This window comes from Zonotrichia leucophrys, chromosome 1 (genome assembly GCF_028769735.1).
Source record: "Zonotrichia leucophrys gambelii isolate GWCS_2022_RI chromosome 1, RI_Zleu_2.0, whole genome shotgun sequence".
In the NCBI taxonomy this organism is placed as follows: domain Eukaryota; kingdom Metazoa; phylum Chordata; class Aves; order Passeriformes; family Passerellidae; genus Zonotrichia; species Zonotrichia leucophrys.
The window spans coordinates 107,237,500-107,261,503 of record NC_088169.1 but is presented as its reverse complement, the minus strand read 5'-3'; the positions used below and the strand labels follow the sequence as shown (position 1 = coordinate 107,261,503).

Sequence of the window (24,004 nt, the reverse complement as noted above, 5' to 3'; positions counted from 1 at the left end):
TTCTTATATTGACTGTAAAAGATCTCAAAAATGAAGCTGGGCAGATATGCCCTTTTGTCCATTGGAGTCAGACTTCACACACAGGCAAATCGCCTCTTGTTTTCCTTTTTTTTTCCTTCCAGATAAGAACACTGCTCTGTATTTAAGTTACAAAGATGTGTAGCACCCATTACTCCTCGTAACTTTGACAGGATCACTTTCCATCATTAGAAAAGCAGCTCTGTAGGTTGGGAGTTGAGTACTTTTCACGACAGAAAACAACCTGCTGAATATCTGCCTTGTGTGGGTCTCCGATTCCAGCACAAGGTAACAAAGGGACAGAACTAATACTGAACTGCAGAGTTACACCTTGGCCAAGGGCATTGCCATTATTACTGTTACTATTGTATTTCTGGCACATGCTAAAATGGTCACCATTTCTGAAAGGTGTCAGAGAAATAAAACGGATAGTAATACACTTCCAGCATATTTATTTCTTCCTTCTATATTTTTAGTTCTAATATTTCTGCCACCTTGACCAGCCCTATCCTACTACACTGAAAAGAAAGAGCATTTAAATCACCAAGCTGTTTGAGAAGTAAATTAGGCTACAGACCGGCTTCTTATGTAAATCAAGCTTCTGTAAAGGATTAGGTCCAACTAGCTGGCTTCAGTGTGTTAGAATGATATCCACTTCATCCTTGGTCTTCCGTGTGTGTCCTAGTCTCTAGGTTAATTGACATTCTTATAAACATAAAACTGAAAATAGCTCTAGATGAGCTACTGAAATAGAATTTAGGGCATCGCCCCTCCTTGAATTTCAGCTAAGCATGGCTTTCATTACAGCTTTAAAACAGTTCTTGCCCTTAATGGAACCAGGGCCCTCTGAGAAATTAGAAAACACTGTATCCTAGTGAAGGGGCAAGTCAGGAAGAGTTCAGAAGAAATTGCTCAGTCTCATTTCATAAGCAGAGATAATTTACTGCTTTCAATGTTAATAAAACGTGCCCCATTTTAACATTTGGAACTGAATATTTTTCTCTTCTGTAATAAGTCAGAAAAAAAATATGATTAATACATAGAAGAATTGGTCCGTGAATAGTCTGAGGTGAGTGGGCTGTATGTATATGGCACTCGAAATGACATGGAGGTAACTTTTATTGTTCTCCATTTTGGGATACACAGGTAGATCCCAGAGGAAGGAGGGAATTAATTGGAAGTTAATTCCTTTTCTAACACACACACAAAAAGAGTGACTATTTAGGTCTCGCTCTTGAAGCATAAAATAAAAGTGACAGGAGGCAGCTGGCAACAAATGCAGCTCTGGCAAGAATCCGCAGTCTTCTTAGGTGACACACCCAATAGACAACAAAAACCTCAATCCCCAAATATTTCTGAAAAATCCAAACCTTCTGATAATCAAATTGGCAGAAATTGAATTTCTACAGCTTCAAGATCAAGTGGAAGAAGTAACTCATGCAATGCACAGCACAGAATTGTATGATAAAGATCATGGGCTGCTGACTATTGGCAGTACAACACTTTGGAAAGCCAACAAAGTCAATATCATGGGAATGTCAGGGAAAGAACCAGAAAAAAGTCTTAAAAAATAGTGTTTTTTTAGGAAAGCAGCTTCATATGTCTCTGTGATCCCCATGATATACAGGAAGAAAAAGTACTTCTAGACAATGCTATGCCCACATTTGTATAAATGGTAAATAGATAAAAAATTAATTTCTGCTACTATTATTACACACAAAATAAATATTATTTTTATTGGCTTGGTTCTACATGTAATTACAGAACTTCAGTGCAAATCCATTAGTGGAAAATCCCCAGAAAAATCAGCAGATCCCACCACATAATGGCTTTATATTCCTGACTCCTAACTCCTGGCAGCAATATTAAGGAAAGCATTTTCCTTGAACATTTCACACTGCTATATGAACCTGACAAACACAGTTTCTTGCAGTGATACACAGCAAATTACCTTAACTTTCTCTGAATCATCCCAGCAACTGTGTAAGGCTCCAATCAGCCTCAAAATATGAGGCTAAGAGGTGATTTGATTTTATCACATTCCTTTACCCAAAGCTGCACTGCAAAACTGGCTTGAATAGAAGACAGAATTGATGCTACAGGCTTTGCTTAATCTTGCTCTGTACCTCAGCACATACCTGAATCTTGAATAGGTATATCTCACCATTTCCATCTAAAGCATTCTGTGTTTTGGAGGGGGAAAAAAAAAAAGGTTGGAGAAAAAAGAAAGAGGGGAAAAAAAAGCAGTGACAGAAAGGCAAAGATAAGAGAAAAATGCATTAAATATAAATTAAAGTGTGAAAATAACTCTGAGAGGAATAGGGGGAAGACTAACTTAAGGGAAACAAGAAAAGAAAAAGACAGGTAAAGGAAGGGAAAAAGAAAAATAAAAGCAGAGAGAAAAACAAGGTAAAGAGCAAAGTGCACAGGCAACCATTCCTGTGATTCAGTATTTTAATGCAATCTAACAACAATGAAATAAAGCACAGATGTTAATCTGATCAGCCCAATCACCCCAGAACATCCAAATACCACCCCAAGAGAGAGGGTGCAGGGAAGAGGAGGGCAGAGCATGAGCTGGTGATCTTGGCTGGTCTCCTGGAGTGGCACAGGAAGCTACAGAAGGAAGAACCATCAGCTGGAAGCTGAGTTCACACGTACTAGCACAGTAAATGGAAAAGCTGCAGCACATCTTGGTGCACTCACCACACCTAATGGTACAACCATCTGTGAAAACAGAAAACTGATTGAGAGCTGCAGAATATTCCTCAGCCAATTGTCCACAATTGCTGGGTACGTCCAAATAACTATTAGTGTGCCTGAGCAGACCCTCTCCCCACACAGGCAAAAGGCTTTTGTTCACCTGAGAAGCCAGCCTTCCTCAGGGCCCTTTTGGCGGGGCACAAACACTAGTACTTTAGAAATTGAACGCAAGCAGCACCATGTTGCCATCAGCCTCCTCTTCCTCATTCTTTCTTGGATGTTCTTGCTTTGCTTTATTCCAATTTTGGTGCTTGCATGCGTGTTTCCCTATATTTTTGGGTGCTACCTCACATTCTTTACTGTGAGGGTGGCGAGGCCCAAAGAAATTCTGGATGCGCCATCCCTGGAAATGTCCAAGGCCAGTCTGGGTGGATCTCTGAGCAACCTGGTCTAGGAAAGGCGTCCCTGCCCATGGGGTACTGGGTGATCTTTAAGACCCTTCCAGGCCAAACTTTTCTCCTATTTTATGACTAAACAAGGGGTGTCAAAGGGGAAGATGGCCCCCCAGCCCTGGGACTGCAGCACAGCCCTATCCCAGGGGCTGCTCCCCCCACCAGTCCAATAGCAGCACAAACACCCTCACGTTTCAAAAGGCAAAACCTTGCAAGGGCAAAAGCTTCCAGATGGCTGAGCCCCACTGTCTGGAAAGGCACCGAGGGACAGGAGAGCTGCAAAGAGCAGCTAAAGCATGCACAGAGCCCGCAACGGCGCTGCAGACAAAAGTTAATTAAAGTTTGATCGGTCTCTTTGTGGCTCAAACAAGCTGATGCTGCTCAAACAAGAGAGATGGCTGCAAGCAGTCATGGCTGTCTTTAAGGCAAGCAAAGCCCTGCACAGCCATTTCCAGGTAGCCAGGAGTGTAACCAGGGAAAGTGAGAACATCCAGCAGCGGGATAAACACACGGACATGCACCTGCCAGAGCGAGGGATGAGGGAAAGGAGCAAAAAGGAGCCCCTGCTCCCAAGGCAGCTGCTAACCAGCACCTGCCAGCTCAGGCCCAAATCCAGGCCTCGGCCAAACTCAGGCTCATAAACTCAGGGAATTACATGGAAAGCGAATTAATTTCCTCAGCTGAGGTTCCAGCAATTTGTTTAAAGGAAGTGGAGATAAAGGCACAGAGTTTATGGGATAGGAGGGAAGGTGGCGGGGTCAAAATTATTCTAGGCTAGATATCCATGCCTTAATCCTTCTTTCCAGCTTTTAGGCCCTTAGAAAGAAAACATTTTTATAGGATTTACATTTACATGATGATTACAAATAACCATCTGTCTGCTTCCACTTTTTCAATCTGGTCCATGTCCCACGAGCCCCCAGCCTGTGGTCAGAGCAGCTAAGCTGGAAGGAAGAAGTGGATGCCCGTCAGGAGGCTTTGGGATAATTGCATTCTTCTCCCACCAGCGCTTGTCTCTCTACCTCCTCCCCCTCTGTGTGCATGGTGAACATCTGAAATTACCGGGGACAGGAGGGAGGGAAAGAGTATCTTTGTTGCCCTTTTCAATGAATTATAATGTCTTAAAACACAGCTACATCTGTTGTGCTGACTAGAGGGTATAAAGAGATATCGAGTAAATATTAATGCGCTTCTGTAACTTGGGTCCTGGCAGCTCATCTTCCCCCTCCTGTTTTGTGCTTATCTCAGAATAATGTTATTCCCATAAAAAGATTTTACACAGACACATCAGTGATGGTTTGGTCACCTGCCACACCACAGGTAGGCCTCTCCTGATCCAAGGCACTTCCCCACAGGCATTTTCCTAAATCCTCATCTCTCCACCACTGCTTTGGCACTTCCCCCCTCTGATACATATTGATATGAACAATCGACATGAGTTATTAAGTCAAATAACTGCCCAGATGTCATGCAGTGGACAGATTAAAGGATTATTATACTTTAGGTAGCATATGGTGTAGGGAGGTATTTTAGATCTTGACTAATGTGTATGATCTGCTGAAATGGTCCCTGAGCAAGCCAGCACTACCTCCTGAAACAGGGTGAAAGAAAAAAAAAACAAGGGGTCACAGACAACTTCCCTTGTGAAGAATAATAACACACTGTTCTTGAAGATGCTGCTGCCCGACCTCTTTGTTTCAGCAACTGTCTTTGCCTCATTTTTTAAGAAAAAATGTAACAAAAACCACCCTACCTGGGCAATAGTCATAGGCAAGACTCTAAGGGAGTTCTTGAGCTCCCTCTGCATGTGCAGAGGAAAAAGCTGCAGCCAGGAAAAAGCTGCTACCTTTAAAAAATATATATTATAAGAAGCTATAAATTTTTCCTCCTGTTTTTCCTATCATTTGCCTATCTCCTGATACTGATACCGCCTAACAGACACAAATGTTAGTTAATACACCATGATTCAAATATGTTCAGTAAAATGAAGCCCTATGTCCATGAGAATAATTTTCAGAGTGTTAGGATATTTTAAAAGAGTCTAGCAGCTTCAACAATGTTTGATTCGTAAGGTTCCTAGAAATCAAAGTAACGACCAGCACAGAGACACCTGCATCAAGGAACAAAAGAAGAATCTTTTCCTTTGCCAATTCAGCTATTTTCTTTGGCTTCATCCCTTTTTCTCACTCAGTATTTCATGTGCTTAACCAGTACTTACAGATCAGGGTAACTTTGTAGGCCTCAGTAAAGACAAAAACGTGAAGAAAACCCTGACACATCCTCTACAACTTCTAATGGTTCATATACACAGATATAGACATACAGAATATTATGATGAACATTAATATTTAGATGTAGAAGTGTTGCTTCTAAAGATATAATATATTAAATGAGGTGAACAGAGAATTACAGTGTTGAGGTGGGTGAAGAGACAGAGACATTCCAAATGGAATCAGTAGGAGATAGCTGGCTTTTTGCCTCTCCTCATAATTGTACTCTGAGGTGTACCCCAACTAGCTGACTTTATAAAGGTCAGGAAAGAAGACCAACTTTTTCCTTTCTTATTTACAGCACACACTGCCAGGAGTCAGACTTTGAAATCTTTCTAGCCCAGTTAAGGGCACTGCTGACCTATTTTCCCTTTTTACACAGGTATACAAGTGATAGTTACTGCAGACTTTAGTTTATTATTTCTTTCTGATTTTTTTAAAGGCTGCTATTTGGGCTGAATTAAACATATGCAACACAGCCTGAAAATACTTAGTGCAAAATTGTATAATCTCCTTGCCTTTCTTGTGATTCACTATGATCACTTGAATGCAATCTGACACCTCCATAATTTTTTTTTCTGAAAGACTTTATATGACTACTAGATAGCATGAAGAGAGGAGAATTTTCCAATTTAGAACATAACATATTTATGTTTAAGCCTCCTGATTGAAAACAAAGTTCCATCACCTGTCTTCTTTGCAATGAATCCCCGGTAACCTTCTCCCTTTTTTAAACTCCCACCTCCTTCCACCAGCAAATTCTGAATGCTGCAGTTAACAGTCAGCAATCTCATTACCCATCTGCTATAAATCTTCAAAAGCATCACTGTGTTTTGACAGTCAAGAAAGGCAAAGGGAAGCAATAAGCATAACCAAGTATTCTTTATGAATGCAAATATCCTGAAGACCACATTGAAGTAATTTCAGAAATCTAAAGCTATACAACGTAATACGTTGAAAAATTTTCCCTAGGATACAGAACAGATTTCTTTTTTCTTATTCTTAAAGCATAATCAGTCTTGATGAATGCACTGCACAGATTGCTAATGTGAACAAGAGGCACATTACTAGGAGTTTTATTTCACTGAAACTGAAAGCCCAACTACTTGCTTAAAGTTCAGAGACTTTCTAGCAGAGTTGCTACCATAATTATAAACAAGAAACTTTTAAAAAGTGCATGGTCTGCTGTAAGTCTTAAAATTTAACAAGGATCAGACATTTAGTAGCTTATCTCAGATCTGAAGATAGCTTTTACATGATCTTCACTTTTAATGGACTACATATTCAGAAAATCATGGGCATTACATAAGTAAATAAATGACTTATTTATTTTTTTACCAACTAATGTGAATATCAGATGTGGAAGCAAACACAAGTTAAGGAAACACCACATGAAAATTGAACTGACACTTTTTCTGTCATTCTGATACTTTTATGGCAGAATGTCTTCAAGTTTCACCAAAAGCACTGGAGACTCTTCAAATCCCATCAGTGATGCTTCCCTCCCAACAACACAGTAGGGAGGACTGTGTTTAGAAAAAGCAGAAATCCTCCACAATGTCCTAGACTACTGTTTTAAAAGGATAGTTTAGATTTTACCTGTTTGCCTTTGGTTGCCAATCAATCAAAAAAAAAGGAAACTTAAAAGAATTATAAATACATAAAAATTTTCAAAAGCACTGTCATTCAGAAAACCTCAGATGTTACTGATATACAAACAAAACTCTGGTAGGAGATTTTCACCATGTGGTTGAGAAGAGCACACAAGAAACTGCACTGTACATTTTGAGTCTGTGTGTGCAGCAGAAAGACTCCCCAAAAAGGGCAGATTTAATTAGTAAGGTTCAGAAAGTACAGTATATTAACATTTGTGAGTACACAAGTTGCACTGCCAGGTACCTGTAGCACTTCATTAACTCAGCCTAATGAAAGTTACCTAGAGTTTGAGACATTGACCAATTGCATTTTTTTCTGTCTCCAAACTGAAGTTGGTTCTCCTACAACCACTTCAACTCCATCAGTCCCCTGAGATTCCAGTTCCAGCCCAGCCAAAACACTTAAAATGTACATGTGCCCTCGGTAAAACAAAGGAATAAGAGCAGCTGAGAATCATGAAAATGAATACAAATGAATGAATATTTCTCGTATGAGAAATATAGAATGTTACATGCTTCATTTAGCCAATATAATACAGACTGCAATCTCAGAGCTCCACTGAAGTGTGAATAGCCTCTAATAAACTTCTTGTGTACACATGCACAACACATACACAACAGCTGGGATGCTTTCCCATCTTGGCAGGGGGCACTGCCACATTACTGCTATACTTCAGACACATTAGGCAAAGCATCAAACAAAATCGGCCATTGCCCAACATAGGAATCCTCTTCCATCCATCCTCCATTTCCCCATGCCCAACCATGGTCCTATCTGTTAATTGTAAGCTAAAACTCATCTACTCAAATTTTTGTGAAAAGATTTTTTTTTTTTTTGTGCTGCTCCCTTCAGAAGTCAGGATGGGAAATGAGATATTTGAGCAGACATAGCAAGGCATGTATTCCTCAATAAGCTTTTGTAACTCCATCACGAGGGGCCCGTGCAGCCACACTTCATCAGACATGGAGCGTGAGATGCGCCCACAGCTGGTACACAACACCAGTGGGAGCTGCCTGCTGCTCCTCGAATACTTCCCTGCCCATCTTGCAAACTGTCCCCATGTCAGTTTTGGGGTGCTTGCCAGATGCCATTTCAACAGGCTCCATAAGGCTGGCTGGCCTCATGTGCTCTGTCCCACAAACAGGCATGTCACAGCACACAGGCTCAGCAGCAGCATCTCCTTACGGACCTGACCTTCAGTCACCAACCTTCTGAAAGGGTTAATGGTTTCCACTTTTTATAGAATTTGTCCCAGCAAATACAGAATGGAAACTGGAAAAGCACAAAATGTGCTCACATTGCTGTTACTGAGGCATGTCCAGTCAGCATGTCCAGGCACTGTCACAGATATCTTTCATGAAAAATCCTTTCCTTAGGATTTTTCCTCCTGAGAAGCTGAGAGGCCTCAGGAACAAAATGTAAACATTGATTATCTGCTGCTGTGGAATGCAACAGGTGCATCTGTGATTGGTCTCATGTGGTTGTTTCTAATTAAGGCCAATCATAGTCAGCTGGCTCAGAGACTGTGCAAGCCACAAGCCTTTGTTATTAATGCTTTCTTTTTCTATTCTTAGCTAGCCTTCTGATGAAATCCTTTCTTCTATTATTTTAGTATAATTTTAATATAATATATATCAAAAAATAATAAATCAAGCCTTCTGAAACATGGAGTCAGATCCTCGTCTCTTCCCTCATCCTCGGACCCCTGTGAACACATTCACACGGCCTCCTCTGAAAGAATTTACAACAAAGCTCCACCTCCTAAAACTCCTCTATCACAATATGTTTGCATATTATTTTAATTCAATATTATTTTCAAAATATTCATTAAATTAAAGAATTAGGGATGCATAGCCTAGAGAAACTGTTCTTTAGAGCATCTAGTCTGTCATCTCTTAACACAATAAAAACTTTTTCTTTTTCCTGTTAGGTCATTTTTGAAGCTTTGTCATTGGATTCTTCCTTCAAAAAAGGAATTTCAAATTATTTCAATGTTAACGATGAAAGAATTTACAACAAAGCCTCACCTCTTAAAATTCCTCTATCACTTGTCTATATATATCACGACCTATGATTTTAATTAAATATTATTTTAATAATATTCAATAAATTAAAGAAATAGGGATGCATGGCCTAGGGAAACTGTTTTTTAGAGCATCTAGTCTCTCATCTCTTAACACAATAAAAACTTTTTCTTCTTCCTATGTTAGGTCATTTTTGAAGCTTTGTCATTGGATTCTTCCTTCAAAAAAGGAATTCCAAATTATTTGAAATATAAGAATGGATCAAAAAAAGTTAGAGAAGATGTTTTCTGTATTATCTTGACAAATGCCAAAGAATTTATCTGTCAATTGTTATTGTATCATTCTGCATAATAAATTTAAGTTTCCAGAACTCTAAAAACAGAAGGAGCAGTGTGATATGTAGAATCTATATTAAAGTGCTGTTAGGATGAAGAAATTTGAGTTCTGTCGACACATTAACAACTAGAAATAATCCACAAACATCTAGATAAAACGGTAGTTTTCTATGGTCTAAACATGAAAATAAAGCCTCAGTTTTGAGATTTTATTCAAAACAAAGAAAAAACTAGTGCAAGTTTACCAGTAACCTTTTGCAGTTTTGATCTATTTAAATAGCACAAAGAATTACTTCAGTACAATATGAAATATAACTCAACTCTCCCACTTATTTTCAAAAGTAAAAAAAGAATGCAAGAGTTCACATTTCCCTCATTATTATTCACAACATCACGCAAGAGGAAAGAAAAGAAAAAAAAAAATTAAAGAAGCAGAAGCAAAGGCCAACTGTAATAGCCCGAAGCAACAATTTTGAAAGGGGAGCTTAAGCACGCAGAGAGAAACCAGAACCGGGATGTCCAGCTCCAGCCTCCAGTCACACTGTGCTGTGCCTGAGACTCCAAATGACCTTCAGCTGAGGGCTTACACTCATGCACACTGTTGAAATTACAGCAGCATAATAGTGGGGATTGCAGTAAATGTGCAACAATTTTTTTTCTTTTTTTTTAAACTAATATCACTGCCCCAAAGTGCTACTTCATGTGCAACAAAATTTACACAATAAAAAAAAAAAAAAAACGATGAGTAGAAGAAACTAGAGTAATAAAATAAAGCCCCCACATGCCACACACATCAATGTAAACCCTTGGTGCTGATTATTCCTCTGGCAGTTAAGCACAAGAGAAAATCAGGATAACCACAGATCTGCTGACTCCTTTAAAATAAGAGAAAACTGACAAAGAGCACAACACAACTGTGTACCCCACGATAGAAAAGCAGCAACCTGAGATGTGCCTGTGAAACAGCCTTTAAGTTACTCAACAGCTGGAACAGTCCTTCCTAGGAAGGGCTCACATTCCTCTGAAGGGTCTGACAGACCTCTGTTAATCCCACTTTAGAATACAAAATCCATTTTACCATCTATCCTCTTCCTCTTACCTCCCCTTCCAACTGCAAGTCTAACAAAGACTCTGTTCCAGCTCAGGCAATATTCCACAACTAAATGTTAAACAGGTTTAACATTTAAAGCAGTTTTCTGTTTAAAATGTTAAACAGAAACCTCCCAGCACATTTAAATCACTCATTTCCCTCCTTAGCATGGATTTTAGCTAGACACACAGTACCTGGGTCTGTAGTTTCCACAAACCAGCTAATCTGTGTACATTTATAGAGAAACTGTCATTCTTTGATTGCACTGGAAAGCAAGAGGCTATACCAACTAGATAAAATATTCAAGCACCATATGATAGGCAAAGCACAATATTGAAAGAGGCAGATTAGATTATTAGACTCGACAGGATTGGATGGAGGGAATTTTTAGCCTCCACCACAGTATTCACCTGGGATAGACTTTAGGCCAAATACTACAAACATTTCCTTCCATGCCAATTAGGAAAGGGAAAAAAAGAAAAAGCAACAACTCCTGTTGCTGAGGATCTTTAACCCAGATCACTCTACTGACCCAGTTCACAGCCCAGATTCATAAACAACTGAGAGAATGACAAGCTATTACAAGCAGAGGAAATAAGTGGCCAGGAGAGAATAGTACTACTTAAAGCAGATTTTCCAGCAAGGAAAATATGTTGTTAAACTATGCAGTATGCTTCCCTTTATTTAGACTAAGGAATTTAGGAAAAAGGAATATATAAAATGCAATAGCTCATATAACCAGTGAATGCTGTGGGATTTCTCTGAGATCAGGAGAACTGGAAACATTCTGTAGTTCACTTGTGCAGCTTCAATTAAGGCAAATTGAATTAAACTCTCCCTCGAGGAGGACCTCTGTAGCTCTGCTCCTCCTTTTCTGAACAATTCCAGATGCAGGTGTAGAACATTTTCAGTTCCTCTCTGAAGAATTCCACATGCCTGGCTGTGCTCACATTCATACAAAGAGGTGAGCTTTGGGGGACAAGACATGGAGCACTAACCAATGATCAGTCAATAGCTGCTACACATCTGATTTTACAGCTTAATTCTGTTCACAGGTGCTTCCTTCCTTCCTCAGGAACAGACAGGTCTGCTGGAAACAGCTCAGAAGAGATGGAAACACTTCTGCTGCTGAAGAAATGGAAATCTAGTACTGTGTGGCTCATGAACACGCCAAGTGGCACTTGGTTTTCTCTCATATCCAGAATTCATTACCTGCTTAAGAGTTCTTCTTTGCTCTTCCCTTCACCTACTCAATCCAAGGTACTAATCAGGCTTCCTTTTCAAATGCCAGCAGTACCCTGACTTCTGTTGTAAGCTATCATCCTTCTAGTGAGGATGGTTCACCTTCACATTGTGAAGCTCAGAGACCAGAACTGCCAATCTTGGGAGACACCTTTGGGTCTGGCTCAAGCAGGAGCGACAGAACTCCTGCTACAGGTCGAATTGCTGGCCACAATTCATGGCTTTTCTCCTTCAGGAAGACATCTGGCTAGAATGTTCTTTCCCCCTCAAGAGCAGGGTTTAGATCAGCTACATTTTACTGAAACTCACCAAAGTTTTCAACACCTCACTCCACTAAAAGGTGGTGACATCAATGAAATAATTTATTTTTAAATAGGAGATCACAGAGCTATCCTATGAACAAAAGACTATACTAAATCAGCAAAATTAATACTGTGCTTAAGATTTAAATTTTTTTTTTCCCTCCTCTTTTCTAATCAAGCATCTGGAGGCACTGAACTACAACCCTCCCTCCTTTGTCAAATGGCTAAACAGAAATGACAACTTTGACAAAGCAGTAAATTCAATCAATACCTGAAATTACTGAACATAAGCACTTTAAATCCACATCATGCAGGATCTCAACAACACCTGAATATACATTTGAATTTAAATGCAGGCAGCCTAGAGCTGTTATGTGGGAATTTACCTGTGATTTCTGGGCATCCAGGAGCCTGGACTGCAGCCATTCATCACTGTTACACTGGGCATGTCAGGAGAGCTGGTAGCTTGGATTCAAATCCCTACCAGTCCTTTTTAAAATAATAAATCCAAGACATTTATTCAGAACCTGCCTTCAGATCCTACTGGCAATGGTAAATCCATTAAACTTTGCTTTCACTGTTCACGATGTTTATAAAAATAGTAGGTGGAATTACAAACCAGCAATACAAAGCTTGGTATTTTTTCTCCTCAGATGTAATAATGAACTGGATAAGAACAAAGTTGACCCAGGGATTTCAATACAGAAAGTTTCATTGGAAGCCTGAGCAGTAGTGTGCAAACCCATGTTTTTATGTCAATATAATAATGGCATTTCTACGCCTATTAATAAAGTATAGATCTACTGCTGAATTCATGGTTGAAGTGACATCATAAAATGAGTTATATTTCTTCTTAAACTATATAATTAACTCTTAATGAACCCTTTCCTTTTCCCAGTAAATTCAATTTTGTCTAATCCTTGGGTTTATGGTAATGTTGAGCTCATTAAAATGTTACTTAAAACTCATTAAAATGCACACTGAGAGGTAACAGCTTCATTGCAGTAATATGTTGTAAAAGAAAAAAGAATGCTTTATTATCATTTAATTGTTTCCAAAACTGAATACATTTGCATAGTGATGAGGTTCACAGGATATTTTCAGTAGTGCTCAATAATTAAGCAGCTCAGTAATTAAAAATGCATTTTCTAAAAATAATTTTATGTTCCTGCTTACTCCCTGTTGTTTTTTGCAATTGGGAGAAGTGTTCATGTTGATACAGTTTAAAGAACTGAGAAACAGAGATACCTGAACTGACATTAAAAAAAAAAGATAACCATTAAACCCCTTGGTAAATTCCTGTTTCAAAATAAGGTAAAACTGCCACCAATATATATTACAATTCAGACTTCCTAAGTCATTTTATATCCCTCCAATCACTTTTTCAACACCAGGGACAACCAGGAATTATGCAGGGGCCTTTCAGTTGCAAAGCCTTACTCTCATTTTCATAATTTATTGCTACCCTAGGTTTGTACATGATAGAATCCCCAAGCAGAGGTTGGCTGGGCCCTGGACTTGGCCAGGACTTGGCTTGTAATAAAATTCTGGCCAAAAGCATACCTCAGGAGTAGAATTTCCGTCCTGTAATGGTGGATATTATTATGGGTAGGTATGTGGTTCATAGATCCATACTAAACATGAAAATCCAATCATACTTATTTTAACTTCCTATTGGAATAAATTGCTGTGCTGGTTTAGTAAAATTCAATGTGTTAATTCATAATAATGAGTGAAAACGTAGTGATAAAACAGGTAAAAAAGCAAAGAATGGAAGTTACATCTTGGTAAACACAAAGTGTCTGGGGTCCATTATTTGACATTAGGGTAGGAGATATTTTGCTAACTTGCATTTTAACTCCTGAAATTGATAGAAAATCTGGCACACCTTGCCAGGGTACACAGCTCAGACTGTTAGATGAGAAAAACACAACTTGGAAGCCTTGAGTCATTCAAGGAACTGTCTAATGCAACAGCATTTAAGATGTCTTGAAGCATTAATTTAATGTCAATCACTGTTCTTTTCTATGGCTTTCAAATAATCATTCTATTCTATAAAATAGATACTCTTTCTGTAATGTACAGATATCACAATGCAATCAATATGTATTTCTCTGACTTGAGGAAGTTGATTAGCATGCCAAAGACACAATTAAACTTAAATATAGATGCAGCACGTTAGACACATTAGTGTAAGGGGAACAAAAGAGAAAAGTAGTCTGTGAGCTTTCAATCTCTGTACCATTAGTAGGGAATAACAGACTAGAACAAAAATAATCTAAAGAAAAAAAAGTGAAGTACTAACCAGATTTAGCAATTTCAACAGCTGAAATTATTGTCTGTAATAGCACAGCATTTCTATGGTACCATGCTGGAATGTACAAAATGCAAACCTGTTATCTAGCTTACCACAGATTTCCTGGGTGAGTCTGGACTATTAACTGATCTCAGGCCCCAGATGCAGATGGATGATCAGACTTCTTTTGCTGATTATTTAAATAGATCAGTCTCGTTGAGCTTTACAATCTCCTCTCTGTACTTTCTACAGTTCCTCACACAGTAGTCCAAATGACAATTCTGTCATGCTTAACTTAATAAAATTTATAAAAACAAATCCAGGACACTTTTTTGGTGAGATATCAGTATGTGGGCTGAAAATACAATACAATAAATCAGGTCATATTTCTTAATTTTGCTTTTGATACTCCTTGATAAAGCTAACATTTCTCATGGAGATTACTATTTCTACACTAATTTACACCTCAAGTTGTCAGTTGTTTCAAAAGAAAACAAATAACATGTCTTTTTAGAGGAGTAAACAATTTCTCATTTTATCTTTATTGCACACACTAGCAGATAAGTTAAATCATTTCTCCCAAACACTCAGCAAGATGGAAATAAATAATTCTGAAAATAAGTAACTGGCATAATAAGAATTAATGCTGAAAACCCTCTCCATTGCATTCTCTTCTATTAAGCAAAAATAAAATGATATACCATAAATATAAACCAAAAGATGGATGGTACACTGAGAAGAGAAAAAAAAGAAAAAGAAAAAAAAAGAAGAAATTACATATTTTATTTACTAGTTTTTTCTCAACATAAGCACTGTGTAAACTGAAAAATTAGTAAGTTATCTCAAAAGGACCACTGAACACCTTGTGGGTTGTATAACAAAAATGGAAGACTTGAATGAGGATTTACACTTTTTCTCCCTATCGAGACTAAAGACACTCGAGTCAGACAACCTCTATGCTGATGAAAAACATTCATTGAAAAACATTGGAAATCCTTCCATTGCCTGCTTGGAATTAATCTCAATCATAATGATGGTTCCTAGAGTGGATTTGTTCATCCTGACTCAGTTCAAGACTCAGCTTTTTACTGTCTTTACTCAAAGCAAAACCTTTGACAAGGAAAGCTGAACAGTATACTACCACATACTGTTGGAAAATCTATAAAGTAATAATGGAAAAAAGGGGGAGAGGAGAGAGGAGAGGAGGCTCCCTCCAAAAAAAGCCAAACCCAAACAGCAGAAAGAATCACAAACTGTATCTCTTGCTCTGGAAAACAAAACTGGGTTACATTTCTGTTTTCCTAATATTTTCTGCCATAGTCAAAAAATGAGGTTCATTGGTGAGTAATGATAATCACCCTCAGGCTCTAAAACACATCTAGAAGTTTGAACTGTACTTCAGATTTTTTAATTACCACAGCTTCTGCGTACCTTAGTCTGTATTTTACATTTCTTTTATGAAATACCAATTCTTCCACCTCAGTACTTAACTGTCAGAGGCATTTAGCATCACCACTGAAACCACGTCTGCTCAAGGCCACACACCAGCCCCGCTGGTGTCCTCCTCCCCAGCAATACACTCTGTCACAGCTGCTAGAGACTTTCATATGAACACAGGGACAATCACATCGCATACTGCACAATTCTTTAAAATTCTTTATATTCCTGAATATTTAGAAGTTCTCAAGTATCCTAACCTACACAGTACTAAAAACCTCTATAAAAGGGAGAGTGGCCTCAATTCAGCCCAAATCATGACTAGAGGGGCTGCCTGTGATCAGAGGATGCTCTGAAAAATTACTGCCCAAAATTTCCTTCAAATAACTTCTGAAACACTGTTTGATTTCTGTTGTCTTTATTGTTTGTATAGATTTCTTCTGTTGGGATTTGTACGTCTTGCTGATTTCAGACTTTGTAAAATGGCATATCTGTCAAAGACTTTAGAAATCTTTTTAGAAGTAGGGAAAAACATAGAGAAAGGGAAGAGAAAAGAATGAATGGGGGGAAAAAAGGAGAAAGCCAGTCTGGGTATTTTCCCATTTCTTATTTAAAGCAGTAAGGATCACCTGTTCAAACCCCCATTCCCCACCCCCTAATGAGAGTTGTTAGTAACAAGAAGTGGCCCAGCCCACCCCCTGACGTCTTTAATTGCCTTCCTGGCGAGTGTTATCAAGAGGCACTGGAGCAGTGCTAATGGTGCCTGCAGACTGCTCGCACATGGCATGGCTGGCACGCCTTGGGCCTTAAAAGGGCTAATAGGAGAGTGTAATCTCCACTCAGCATGGAGGCAAAGACCACGAGTGATCTGGAAAACACAAGTAATTAGAAAGTATTCTTCCCCAGATGGAAGGGAGGTGGGAAATGAAGATAAAGCTGGTACCCAACCATGGAATCTGCTATTATGGAATTTCTAAGCACAATAGTGCATTATTTCGGGGCGTGTGACAGTCAGTACTGAAAGGAATAAGCCCATCTCACGTAGAAATGAGAGCTTCTAGTTTTCATCTGTGACTGACCACTTTCACAGGGAGATCTACAATGGTAGTTACAGAGAGACTTTTAAGACTTTACTTTTAAGACTTTCTTTTCTGTCAGCATTTCTCCAATAACTTCAGTAAGACCTTTGAATGTCATATTTTTACTAACATTGGCAACCTTTGAAAATCTAAAATATTTTCATACTTGGGACTCTGAAGCACTTCATAAACTCTGAAATAGCCTCACTGATGACTAAGAGGAATGAAGAAATATTCAAATGTGTCTTCACTAAAATAAAATTGTACAAAATATATTTAAAAATTCAGAAATACTACCTGGGAGTCTAAAACAGGCATTGCAATGCTCCTAATTCAGGTTGCAGTGGGAAATTTGATGATTACTACAAAAAAACCTACAAAATGTCTTTACATTAATTTTCACTGTGCAACAGGCATATTTTTATCCTCTAGGAACTTCTAAAATATGTTTAATTATTAAAGTGCTTTTAAAGCAACTTTTCAAAAATGTTTTTAAGGAAGATTAGGAAAAATGGAAAATCAACTGTGATTTCAACTTGATTGCCCCACTGTGAAGGTAGTGATTCATGAATGTTAAAGAGTGGATCTAAATAAAAAGGCAGGATGCTGTCACAGATATCTATTTAAACATTTAAAAAAAAAAAAGGCAAAGTAAAGCAGACTAAAGTTGACTTTTATGTAAAAGAAACTAAAGATATTGTGGACATGATGTCTTCATTTAGCTGTAGAGTGGCTGATAGCATAGAAACAGACATTGATAAAGCTGGACCTCCCTGACGGAAAAAAACCCACTGCCCCTGCCTTATTTGAATTGTTGGACATTGTTAATGAAACAAGGAGAATGGTGGAGATTTGGTAGATATAACTTACTTGGCTTGACAAAGGCCTGTGATAAGATTCTTGACAAGAAACTATTAAGGAAAATAAATAACCACAGGGTAAGAGGTAAATTCTTGTTGTGGATTAAAAATTAGCTAAGTGAGAGGAAACAAAGAGTGATAATTAATGGCTGCTTCTCCAAGTAGAGAGAAGTGAAGAGCTGGGTACCTCAGGGATCTGAAGCAGGACAGGTGTTCAATACATACAATTAATGGGTTCAAAGTGAAAATACATTGAAAGTAAAAGCAAAGCAGTGAACAACTCAAAACTGTACTCCAAAGGATAAATATCCAAGGATCTCAGGATCCATACAAGGATCCATAGAATTTGAGATACAATACTGAAGCAGCAGGCAACATTTAATTTTATACAAAGATGAAGGTATATACATTTGGGAGGGTTACTGAAGGTCACCTCTGTGCTCCAAACACATTTGGAATAACAATCCAGCTGGAGATAAAGGGGTGAAAAATTCAGGAAAGATAAAAGCAATGAACTGTGGCAGTATGACTTGCAGTCAATTTAGATTATTTCTGAACTCCAAAATAGTATTTTACAATTGACACACAAAATTTCAATTGTTTTTTAGTTCAAATACTTCTGCATTTTCCCAGCCTAATCACTATACTAAAATGAGAGCTTTTCACAGCATTTTATTTTCAATAAATACAGTTCAACCAGCTGTGTTCATCCTTATGTCTAGCATTACCAAAAGTGCCATACAATTATCAACATCTGTTAGAAGTGCTTTCCAAATTTGATTCCAAAAGCATGTACTTCTGTCTCCTGTCTTGAATCCAAATATAGAAAGAATAAAAAGCAGCAGAAACAAAGAATCTGTCAAACACCAGCTGCAGTTGCAGGGCACAGCTACAGAGGCACATTAAAACTGAGAGTGATCCACCCCAAGTATTTACATCAGTCTCATCCAGCAGGCCCAGGCAACTCTACAGTCAAGATAAACTATGTGAGTTTTAGCACTCAGCAGCAGCCCTGGAGTATTTGCCAGGAATCCTGGGAGAGTTTACATCAACTAAAGCCTTTGTCATGCAGACATACTCAAAGAGGACAGCTGGACTGAGGCTGCTTGTTTAAAAATTAGTGTAGACAGTTAATGGAGTTAGAGTACCAAGAGGGCAGAACATCCAACTGGCAATGCTAATAACTTTTTTGATTAACATTTCAGTTTTATGGCTACTTGGAGTGATGACCAAAGCTTAATCCGAGCAGATTTTCATCTACCCTTCTCCCAAAATACATTACTAAATATTCACTTAAATATTAAAAAAATGGTACAATACTATTCTTTAATCCATAATACATGCATAATTTCCCCACTGCACCTCTATATAGTCATACAAGTAATCCTGACAGTACACCTATCCAGTCAGTAATCTCAAATAAGAGTTTGGAAGGACACAGTTAGATTGGCAGCATTGATCAGATGTGGTCATGCAAAAAACCTGCTTGTTTTATGTGCCCAAGGAAGGTATATGAAAAAACAGAGCTCTTCCTAAAGCAAGACTGGCAATGCTCTCCAGCTGTCTCCTCAACATGGGAGGACTGAGTAAGATTTGATTTAAAACATGTAAAAAAAAATATTTCTATTTAGTTCTTTTCCAAAGAAAACTCGCCCTTCAGAAATTATAGATCTAGTTATATATGTTTCAATAACAATTAAAATCCAGCATTTTTCCATCCATTTAGGTTACCCTAATTGTCTCTGGTAGCTCAGTGCTCGCGTACTCTGCCTTCCCACTGCCCCATTTCCATGCCTGATGTCACAACTCCACGCTCCAACCTTCACTGCAGGCTAACCCTACTACTCTTCTGCTCTCCATTACAGCCTGTGCACCCAAAATTCCAGTGAAGTGGGTCTCATCCTCACCCTCCATCACTTGGATCCTAGGCCAGAGCCAGAAGCTCAACCTTTCTTGAAAAGGCTGATGTAATGAGCTAGTGGCAATGTGGAAGTGGAGAAAATCAATCCTGGTTTTGTCTAGGTTCACATGTGAACACAGTGGGAACAGCATCTGCTGTCCTGGGGTGATCCATTTATACAGGAATGAAGAATCAACATGTATATTTGTACAGAGTATTTCCAATTAGCTTAACACATCACCTTCCTGTTTTTTTTTTTTTCTTAATGTTTTAAAAAGCATTGAAATGAAATATTTAAATACCTTTTTTTTTCTTGTATGGTTTAGCAAATACTATTTTTGCAGTTTCCAATGGAGCTTGAAATTAATATTTTTTCTTTCTGATATTTAACTGTTTCAGTTGCATGAATGGCTCTGAGTATGTTATTTTTTTAATTGTATATTATTTCTGGTTACTTTGAAGAAACCCATAATTTTTTGTATCTTACCTTTATATCAGAAGGGCCTTTGACCATAGACTACAGATTGTCTCTTGTAGTGTCTGAGAATTAAATTCTTTCTCCATATTTAGTATAATCATTCATATATCATAATATCCACTTTGCCCTTGAGAAATCTCCAGGGAAAAAGAGAAAGAGCAAATGAAAAGATTGAAAGCTGTTGTAGATTTTTGGGGTAGGACGCATCTGTTTTAACACTTACCAAAACTTGACGTAAAGAGAAAAAACCCTTTAGCCTTGATTTACATCAATATTTAGTTTTCTTATCTACCTGTAATGACCTATTTAATTAAGCCCTTTGCTGTAAACAAACAGCTTTCTGCATGATGAGCCAGTACTGTGAAATTCAGTGTGAGAGGCATTCAGTCTCTACTTTTGCGAAGTCATAAACAGTAAAAATGACTTAAAAAGAAAACAAAAAAACCCCACCATAATTAAAAGTTACAAACTCATTAATTTTAGCATTTAATTTCAAGCTCCTTGCCACTACCTAAAAGATTTTAAGCCTGCCTAAATGGGTAGTCTGAGATGCTTTGTATTAAGCAGCTGAGTCAGCAATTACCATGCTCACAAAATATGACAGAACAATTGATTACTGCCTCTTTTTTTTTGTGAGCCTTCCAGATAACTGTTTTCCTTTGAAGTCAGAGGCCAAGAGATAAAACATCTGTTATCCTCCAAAGCACTCTTTTTAACTGGGGGTGTTCCCATGGCCAAGGAAACAGTGGTGTAATTACTATTTTGTTCCTAATAATTAGAAAATTGTTGAATAGATGATGTAAGTATAGAAAAGCTTTTCAGCATGTACAGATATGCAGGAGTACATTTGATTTATTCACTTTTGTGCTCATTTTGCAGGAGTGAACAGCAGTGAGCTAAAAGCAGTCAAACATACACTGATGTGTGTTGATGTTAACACTGGAAGGTGTTGTCCAGCTAAGTAAAATAATGCACAGTGGACTAACAGCACTTAATTTATCAGAGAAGGCACACCCTTTTCTTCTTACTAAACTGAAATGAAACAGTGTTGTACAAAAAACATTTGTACAAAAGCAGAGGAACAATCCTTTATAAAAGGGACACAAGTTCAAAGGAGAACAGGGCACAGGAGCTTTGTGTGTGTGCTTTGTTCTCTTATGTGGTACTGCAGCAACACACAGGAATGTTCTGCATATAGGATACATATGACATGAAATTTTGTTGTATATGGAGGAAAAGTATAATTTCCATGGCACAAAAACACTTGAAAACCTGTCTTCTCTAGTCACCAGAAAAGAGAGCATTAAAGACACAGAACAAATGGGAAGAAAAAAAAAATGGTTGACTAAACACATCCAGAGTAAAATTAAAAATTTATTCTTTGCCAATTGTCACCCCACTAAGGAATTTGAGATGCTTGAGTTTTCTCTATCTGTATAAAAGATGCTCCCCTGCACCTAGGTCACAACTCCTGAGACACTGAGTCTGCAGGTGTACCTGGTACATGTTGTAATCAGCCCTGCCAGCCTCCTGAGAAATACATATTAAATAAATATGGATTCCCTTTCTTTTCCCCTTTTCTCAGCATTCAATGCTCCCTGGAGATCCCAGGTAGGATGGAAGCAGTGTGCAAACTGCTGCAGTGCTCCCTTCCTTTCATCCCTTCACCTTGTAACTTGAACACAGCTGCCTGGATGTGCAGACACGTAATGGGGGCCAGCAAAACTCTGCTAGGAGTGCTCCCATCCCCACTTTGACCCATATTATCAATGTGATTCAGACAACAGGGGGAAAAGACACTGCAGGAATGGAAAATGATCAAAAATGGGAGTGAGGAAGGTGAGAAGTGGGAGAAGAATAGTCAGGTTCAGTAGCTGAGCAAGTTCCAATGTTCCAGTGATGCAATTTAAACAGCAAGGCTGTGTTTGGAGAAGTGGAAAGCTCCTTCCTTTATTTATATAATAAAATATATACCAACACACGCAGCAGAACCTCCACAGATGCTATTCCAAGGACCAGCCTTCTTACCCACTAAATGTAACTAAAGACATTGTCTTGCAAACAAGAGTTATATCAACCTTCCCTTTTCCCCCCCAAGTCCTAATTTCCTTTAAAGAAAATCCATTTATTTACAGGATCTTAACTTTGGACTTTCTGTGTGTACTCTCTGTATATCAGCAGACCTATATTTACCGTGTGCACATCTTTACCTACTCTGGAACTTTGTAAAGACTTGCCATTAAAACAAAAGTTTGGAAACACTTATTGTAGGATCCTCTCAATAGATACTAAAATATAAATGCCTTTCATCCAGTTATGTTTTCCTAAAGTTCATCATTTGTTCTCACCTTTCAAGCACCTAAATCTTTTGCAAATTATTATTTTGCCCCACTCATCTTCCTCCTTCAGAGTTCTTTAATATTTATGTTAAACATTGCTGAATCTAGTATGCAACTCAAGACAATTTTTTTTAAAATCTTGTTATTGTGATGAAAAATAACTCCTTATTTCTATTTTAATCTCCTACTTTTGGTTATTTTTCCTAGTTTGCAATCTAGGACAGTATTATTTTCTTTTACGTGCATATTTTTAAAGTCTGACACAAAATTTAAATTAAAAATTTTCCACGGCCTCTTAATAGGAAATTAGAGAGGCAGGGTTCTCCTCAAGAAAAGTTATGACTATGTTGTCATTTACAGATTCTTCTTTGGATGTTATTTTTTGTTTGCTATTAAATTTACATTTTTTTGTACTGAGTTAAGGACAGCTGTTACCCAAGACTGTTCCAAATCCAATATTACTGGAAGTCACAGGATCTCATATTTTCTTCTAAACATCCCAGTTGTCCTAAAATGCTGCAGGTGCATGACAGAACACACCCCAGATATCCCAGGGCATGGCAGCATTTCAGAAAGCTCTCCAAATTCTGAAATTCATCCCTTTTTTTTCCTCAGCTCCCACCTTAATATCCCACTTGCAGCTTGCACCTGAAATCTGTTCCTGTATGTAAACCAGAAGTGCTGGTGAGTCATTCAGAAACCATAATCACATCATAATTAAAATGCAGTTATCTTCTTATAACTTTAATGACAGTCATACCAGTCAACTTCCACATAATATTTAAGTAATACATGTACTAAACAGGTGAAGGTTTAATCCATATTTGAATCAGTAACATATCCAGTGTGGCAGGCATAAAATAGCCACTGTTTTTCTTCCATTTTCATTATACATGGTGGGAAAATTGGCATATAAAACAGTTTCCACTGAAAATAAGCTCTTTAAATTAAAGGACTCCTTTGAGATTTGCTGTTTAAACTGTTGTGCATCCACAAGGAGGAGATGAAGAGGGAAATCTAGAATTGCAGCAAACCACTACTTAGACAATAACACCTTGGCAGACGAGCCCCTCCAGATTTTGTGTTGCTCTAGGACACAAACAGATTTATCAGACACTGTAGAAGAATTTTACAGCATGATGTTAAGGACAAAAAAATGGAAAAGAGTGTAAGAAAGCTTTAAAAAAATGTTGAAAATATTGAAAAAAGAGTGGTTTCCCTCAACTGGAAAATATAAGAAACCCTCCCAGATCTTTATTAGCAGAAATAACCACGAAAAATATACTTAATGATTTCAAAAAACATTGTTCAGAAGAGAAATAAGAAAATAGAGCCGTTATATAAGTATTTTGAGGGTTTCAAGGTTCAGCTAGTCATATCCCTTGAGTAACTAGACCTGTTTAGTCCTGGCTTGAGCAGCAGACTGGACTAGAGAGCTCTGAATGTCCCCTAAAGCTCAGTTATGCTGTGGTTTTCTGTTAAAGAACTGATTTACATGAGGACAGACAAATTAGAATAATCAC

General features: G+C 38.0%; 1 protein-coding gene across 5 annotated transcripts in view; it reads right to left on the bottom strand.

The window, feature by feature from the left end:
• ROBO2 (roundabout guidance receptor 2) overlaps nt 1–24,004 on the bottom strand; it is a 1,045,391-nt gene that overhangs the window by 150,745 nt on the left and 870,642 nt on the right. The window lies entirely within an intron of this gene.